The sequence below is a fragment of the Phoenix dactylifera genome, chromosome 1 (assembly GCF_051530095.1).
Source record: "Phoenix dactylifera cultivar Ajwa chromosome 1, Ajwa_hap1_PhDact_Kaust_v1.1, whole genome shotgun sequence".
NCBI lineage: Eukaryota > Viridiplantae > Streptophyta > Magnoliopsida > Arecales > Arecaceae > Phoenix > Phoenix dactylifera.
Window position 1 is genome coordinate 9,984,367 of NC_143190.1, and position 7,457 is coordinate 9,991,823.

At 40.4% G+C, this 7,457-nt stretch overlaps 1 pseudogene; it reads left to right on the forward strand.

Annotated features, from left to right (window-relative positions):
• The first annotated feature begins 7,055 nt into the window (after positions 1-7,055).
• On the forward strand, positions 7,056-7,153 carry LOC120104144 (small nucleolar RNA R71; annotated as a pseudogene).
• Positions 7,154-7,457: the final 304 nt, after the last annotated feature.

Below are 7,457 nucleotides of genomic sequence, written 5' to 3' on the forward strand. Positions count from 1 at the left end.
ACCAGCTCCCTTCCCCCCCTTTCTCGCACGCGATGAAGACCAGCTGAGATGAATCCCTGATCCCACGGGATGCTCCCTTCGGAAGGATCGGACGCGTAAGGTGAGCGGTTGCATGCTGGGACGCGGTGCTTGAGATGCAGACACATGGAGAGCGGACGCTTGCGGGATCTGGGAGAAGCTGAAGATCATGGGATGCAGACACGGAAGCTTCACGGGTGGATCACGATCACGGAGCTGGGATCTCGGCTGAACAAATGGACTCGGAAGCCTGGATGCATGGGACGCGTGGAAGAAGCTTCATGGCAAATCGCTGAGAAGAGGTGGACACAGATCCTGGGATGGCTGACGGGGACTGGATCGCGGGTTGATGAGCTGCATGCGGACGCTGGGATGCGTGGCTTTGGGCTCGTGGAAGAAGCGCAACGGATGAATGGAAGCTTGGGAGGAATGCATCGCACGGACACGGGATGGGAGCTGGAGCTGGGACGCGTGAAGGATGCTTCACGGGTGATGAACCTGGATGGCTGAGCTTGATCGTTGGATGTGGCTGCACCTAGTTGGCTAATGCTCCTTCTAGTGTGCAACTGGGACTGACCCCATGTGGTTGACTAGTCACCTACTATGATGCATCTTTTTGAACCCAATGTGCATTTTAACTTTGATTTCCGATCACCTGCACCCTACAAAAATATAATAGTAATACAGCACTTCTATCATTATGTGTTAGCAATAATACTAATTTAAGTGATGTGTAGATCGCACTTTTGTGCTCTCATCACACCCCCCAACTAGCTGATTGCTAGTCTCTAGCAATTAACAAGCAATTGATAAAATGAGAGTACAAAAAGTGTTGGTTGGTCCTTTGATGTTTTATTAGAACTAATTGCATAAAATTAAGATAAGTACTCACTTTCGTAGGAATCACGATTGCACTTAGCACGTGCAACAAGCCGTTAAACCCCTAGGTTACCCTAGTGGACGAGTGTTGTCTCGTGAGGGTTTTCAGGAATGTTACCCACAAACATCATGAAGTATATGACATGATATTCTAATAAAAATAAACCCTAAGCTAATACACATGTAATTAATTGACAAATATTTTCAAGTATGGCAACTGTCAAAGCAAGGAATATAAAAGTGTAGTGTGCATCAAATCATATGACTTTCTCAGAGTACTAATACCTCCACCACAACAGAGCACCGCCTGAGTTTTAGGTGCACTACTCAAGTCCACAAATGTTTTCTACACTTTATTAGAACCTGATCCATCAAATTTTCAGAATATCACTTGTTGTCTAAATTTGTCAAGAATGGTTCGCATATAAAGAAAGAGCTATCAATCCCAACTAAACAACCCGGGTACACAGAGGTCCAATACAATGGAGTCAAACCAGCCATTACCACATGTCACTAGGTTCAGTCCAACCAACCTTATTCATGCTTATTGTTATTTTTATTTTTAAAACACATATGACGATTACAATAGTCCAACCCCATCAGGCTCTAGTAAGATCCGTGTAGCGAGCTTTCAGCCAATGACCCCCGATCCAGTTGGCTCAAGACATTAGGTGAAACACCCCTCGGGCTTAATTACTCAAATCAGACTACGCCACGAGGACAGACTTGTCATCATGAGAATTTTTTTGTTTGTTTTTTTTTTTGCAAGAAAAGAGAAGATAGACTGAACCATATATATATATTTTTATTATATATGTGACTGCATCGTGACTATAGGTCAACCAAGGTCGGATCATAAGGCACCTAAGTAATCTAACTGGGATATTCAACCTCTATCTTTATGTGAAAACCAAATCCTGAATCTTATGGTACGAACAAGGATACTCATACTTCTTTTACGGATAAGGCTAACAAAAATGCAGTTAACAAATGTGAACTCCTGAGGCTTTCCTATTATCATTAAGTACACGTGTGGGGATCTAATAATAGGTCACTGATCAGTCATAGTATGCATGTATTCCTTGCATTAATAGTTGCACAAACTCAATATGAAAATACATGTGCATTTGCTTAGAAAAGAAAGTAATGGAATAATCAAATGCAAAAACTTTTTTTTTTTTTTTTGAAAAATATTTCCCTCCCCCCACTTAAATATTGCATTGTCCTCAATGTAAAAGATGCAAGAAAGCTATATGTGAGAAACAATAGAGAAAAGAATATTAGAGAGAAGAAGAATACCTTGAGCTGTTGATTTCCAGAAAAGAAGACCTACAAAATAAGAAAAAAATAAAAAAATAATTCTAACTAATATACACATACCTTGGCCGTCATGCTCAGTCATAAGAAGACTCCTCCAAGGGAAAGGAGTCCTCTTCATCTGCAAAATTCTCAAGAAAAGGTTTTAAGCTGTGTCCATTTACCTTAAAAATTTGACCATCCTGTGGATTCTCAATTTCAACTGCCCCATGTGGAAAAATAGTTTTTACAATGAAAGGACCTGTCCATCTTGATCGTAACTTTCCAGAAAACAGATGTAAGGGAGAGTCATACAAAAGAACTTTTTGTGCAGGTTCAAAAGATTTTCTTAGAATTGATTTATCATGCCTAATTTTCATTCGTTCTTTACAAAGTCTAGCATTGTCATACGCATCCCGACGAATTTCATTCAACTCACTTAATTGTAATTTTCGAATTAAACCAGCATCTGACAATTCAAAGTTCAATTTTCTAATGGCCCAATATAATTTATGCTCTAATTCAACATGTAGATGACATGCTTTTCCATAGACTAGCCGATACGGGGACATACCAAGAATAGTTTTATAAGCAGTACGGTAAGCCCACAATGCATCAGAAAGTTTTAAAGACCAGTCTTTGCGTGATGGATTCACCGTTTTCTCTAAAATTCATTTAATCTCCCGATTGGCTAGCTCTACTTGGCCACTAGTCTGCGGATGATAAGGAGTTGCAATTCTATGAGTGATACCGTACTTTCGTAATAGGATCTCAAAAGGCTTATTACAGAAATGTTTTTCCCCATCACTAGTTATAACCTTGGGCATCCCAAATCGTGAAAAAATATTTTCTTTTAGAAATTTCAAAACAGGTTTGTGATCATTAGTTCTACAGGCAACAGCTTTTACCCATTTTGACACATACTCAACACCAACTAAAATATACTCATATCCAAAAGACGGTGGGAATGGGCCCATGAAATCGATGCCCCACATGTCAAAAATTTCAATAGCAGTAATGGGCTGAAGAGGCATCATTTGCCTACGAGTTAGACTTCCAACACGTTGACATGGGTCACATGTCCTACAGAACTCGTGGGCATCTTTAAATAGTGTAGGCCAATAAAAACCACATTGTAACACTTTAGCTGCCGTTTTCTTAGATGCAAAGTGTCCTCCGCAAGCATTGGCATGACAGAAAGAGAGTACACTTTGTATCTCATGATCCGGAATGCATCTTCTAAAGATTTGATCATTGCAATACTTGAACAAATAAGGGGCATCATAATAATAACTCCTACTTCACGCAAGAAATTATTCTTACCATTCGATCCCCAATGCCCCGGCATCCGAATCGTGACAAGAAAGTTTACAATATCAGCATACCATGGCATAGTAGAAAGTGTAAACAATTGCTCTTCAGGGAACGAGTCCTTGATGGGCAACTGTGGCACCAAATCATGAACAACTAGCCGTGATAAATGGTCAGCAACCACATTCTCTACTCCCTTTTTATCTTTGATAGTGATGTCAAATTTCTGGAGTAGAAGTATCCATCGTATTAAGCGTGGTTTGGCATCTTTCTTATCCAATAAATATTTTAGCGCTGCATGATCTGTAAAGATAACAATAGGAGCACCAAGGATATAAGAGCGAAATTTGTCTAATGCAAACACTACTGCAAGCAATTCCTTCTCGGTGGTGGTGTAATTCATTTGAGCATCATTTAAGGTTTTGCTTGCATAGTAGATGACATATGGCTTATTATCCTTGCGTTGTCCTAGGACAGCTCCTATCGCATAGTCACTCGCATCGCACATGATCTCAAAAGGTAATGACCAATCGGGTGGTCGCACGATGGGTGCAGTGCTAAGCATAGACTTCAACTTTTCGAATGCCTCTTGACAGGTTTCAGTCCAATTGAACGGTGTATCAAGGGATAGGAGGTTACATAATGGTCGGGCTATGACACTAAAGTCCTTGATGAACCTCCTATAAAATCCTGCGTGACCCAAAAATGATCTAACATCTCTAACCATCTTGGGTGCAGGTAGCTTGGCGATTAAGTCAATCTTAGCTCTATCAACTTCCATGCCCTTCGATGAAACAATATGTCCTAGGACAATTCCCTTTGGCACCATAAAGTGGCATTTCTCCCAATTTAGTATCAGATTCTTTTCCATGCATCGAGCTAAGACTGCTTGTAAATGTAATAAACAATCATCAAAAGAATCGCCAAAAATAGAGAAATCATCCATAAACACTTCTAAAAATTTCTCGTTCATTTCTTCAAAAATGCTAAGCATACATCTTTGGAATGTTGCAGGTGCATTACACAACCTGAATGGCATCCGACGGAAAGCGAATGTGCCAAAAGGACAAGTGAAGGTAGTCTTCTCTTGATCCTCAGGTGAAATTTCGATTTGGTAGTACCCGGAATAGCCATCGAGAAAATAATAGAATTTGTGTCCTGCAACTCTTTCCAAAACTTGGTCTAGGAAGGGTAGGGGAAAGTGATCTTTCCTAGTGACCAAATTCAATTTTTGGTAGTCAACACACATGCGCCAACTCGTCGAAACACGAGTTGGAACTAGTTCACCCTGCTCATTTTTGACTACCGTCAGACCTGCTTTTTTGGGCACGACTTGAGTAGGACTTACCCACTTGCTATCGGAAATTGGGTAAATAATACCCACGTCAAGCAACTTGAGGACTTCTGCTTTAACCACATCTCTCATCGTAGGATTCAACCTGTGTTGCATTTGCCTTGTGGTTTTGGCATTGTTCTCCAAATATATCCGGTGCGTGCAAATTAAAGGGCTAATCCCCTTTAAGTCTGCAATAGACCACCCTAAAGCTCCTCTATGATTCTTTAGAACACCAAGTAATTTTCTTTCTTGGGCATGATCCAGATCAGATGAGATGATTATAGGAAATGTGTCATTGGATCCAAGAAAGGCATACTTGAGTTCCTTCGGTAAAGGTTTCAACTCGAGCTTAGGTGTTTGTTCATGGGATGGTACTATCTTTGCTTTTTGAGGTGGCAGCTGTTCAAATTCCTCTATTCGCGGTCTCCACCCATTGACCATCATGACATCCGAGTTATCTAAAATAGGTGGGACCGTATCATCAGCAGTACCTTCAGAACACCAATCTATCAAACCATTGTCGGCCGATTTAGTAAATATTTCTTTTAACAAATATTCTTCCGCAATGGTTTCAACCCATTCAACTTCTTTACTTTCTTCATGTTCACTGGGTTGTTTGCCTATACTAAAGACGTTCAGTTCCAAAGTCATATTGCCAAAAGAAAGCTTCATGACACCATTCCTACAATTGATCAATGCATTAGAAGTTGCAAGAAATGGGCATCCTAAGATGACCGGAATCTGAGATGGTGAATTGGAAGCCGGATGTGTGTCCAGTACGATAAAGTCAACAAGAAAATAGAACTTGTCTACTTGGACCAACACATCTTCGATAATTCCTCTAGGGACCTTCACTGACCTGTCAGCTAATTGTAAGGTGACAGTTGTTGGCTTCAACTCACCCAAACCGAGTTGCTCATATACCGTATATGGCAACAAGTTCACACTCGCCCCTAAATCTAGCAATGCTCGCCTAATCCTAAAATTGCCAATGATGCACGAGATAGTTGGGCAACCTGGATCTTTATATTTAGGGAGAATGTTATGCTGTAAAATTGCACTCACATTTTCAGCCAGAAATGCCTTCTTCTTGACATTTAATCGATGCTTGACAGTGCACAAATCTTTCAAAAATTTTGCATATGAAGGCACTTGGTTGATTGCATCAAGAAGAGGTACATTGATTTTTACTTGCTTAAAAAGCTCAAGAATTTCAGAGTTTGGTTCAAGCTTTTGTAAGGGCTTTAATCTTTGTGGAAATGGTGCAGGAAAAGGACATTCAATTTTTTCAGTAGATGTTGGTGCTTCAGTTTCTTCGTTATCCTTTTCTTTTGTCTTTAAAGGGTCAGAATCAGGTATGGCTTGAGTTTGTTCTGGGACTGGTCGGTCAATAACTTTTCTACTTCGCAAAGTTATTATACTCTTTGCTTGCTCTTTATGCGAAGTTGAAGATGATGCATTGCTACCGCCGTAGACTTGAGGGTTAGGTTGTGGTTGAGCTGGTAGCTTACCCTTCTCTTGAGCACTTAAAGCAGTGGTCAGCGTTGTCAGTTGATTTCTTAATTCATCATTGATTTTAGCTTGACCTTGCATGAAAGATTGCAAAGTTTCTTCGAGACTGGATTTTTGAGGGGGTGCATGTGCATAATGAGGGTGCGGAGGTGGAGGAGTTGGGTTATATACTTGTTGAGGTTGGTCATTCCTCCACCTGAAATTTGGATGGTTCTTCCATCCGGGGTTGTAAGTACCCGAAAAAGGATTATTGAAAGATTTTTGATAGGTATTCATAACATTGGCCTGATCGTGCAAGACTTCCTTGAATGCGGGTATTGTGGGGCAATCAGTGATGAGATGGCCAGGCATCTCGCAAATCCTACAACACTCGCTGTTATGTTCTACGGTCTTAACGGGTTCAATTCTTCTAAGTTCAATTTCCTCTACCTTCCTAGTAAGGGCTGCCATTTTAGCCTGAATATCATCCTGAGTATTAAGGTTGTAAAGGCCCCCGTGTGGAATGCTAGTAGGCTTAGGCAAAGATTTATTCACTCTATCCCCTGTATCCCATAATTGTGCAGTCTCTGCGAGAGAGTCTAAATAGTCTCATGCCTCATCGGGTTGCTTTTCCAGAAATAGACCATTGCACATAGTCTCTATAAATTGTTTTAACTGTGGAGACAATCCTTCGTAAAAGAAACTAATGGTTCTCCATGTTTCAAACCCATGATGAGGACAAGAGAGAAGCAAATCTTTAAATCTCTCCCAGCATTCATAAAATGTTTCATGGTCTTTTTGTTGGAAATTACTAATGTGCCTTTTCAAAAAATTAGTCATTTGTGCGGGAAAGAATTTTTTCAAGAATTCTCTTTGCATATCATGCCATGTTCCTAGCGATCTAGGTCTCAAGGAGTTCAGCCATGTTTTGGCTTTATCCTTTAAGGAAAAAGGAAACAAGGTCAATTTAAGGACATCTTCCGATACATTTGGCACTCTAAATGTGATGCTAATTTCCTCAAAATCCTTAAGATGAAGATAAAGGTTCTCAGATTCCATTCCATGATACTTGGGCAGCAATTGAATTACTCCTGGTTTGATTTCAAAGTGTCCTACATTTTCAGGA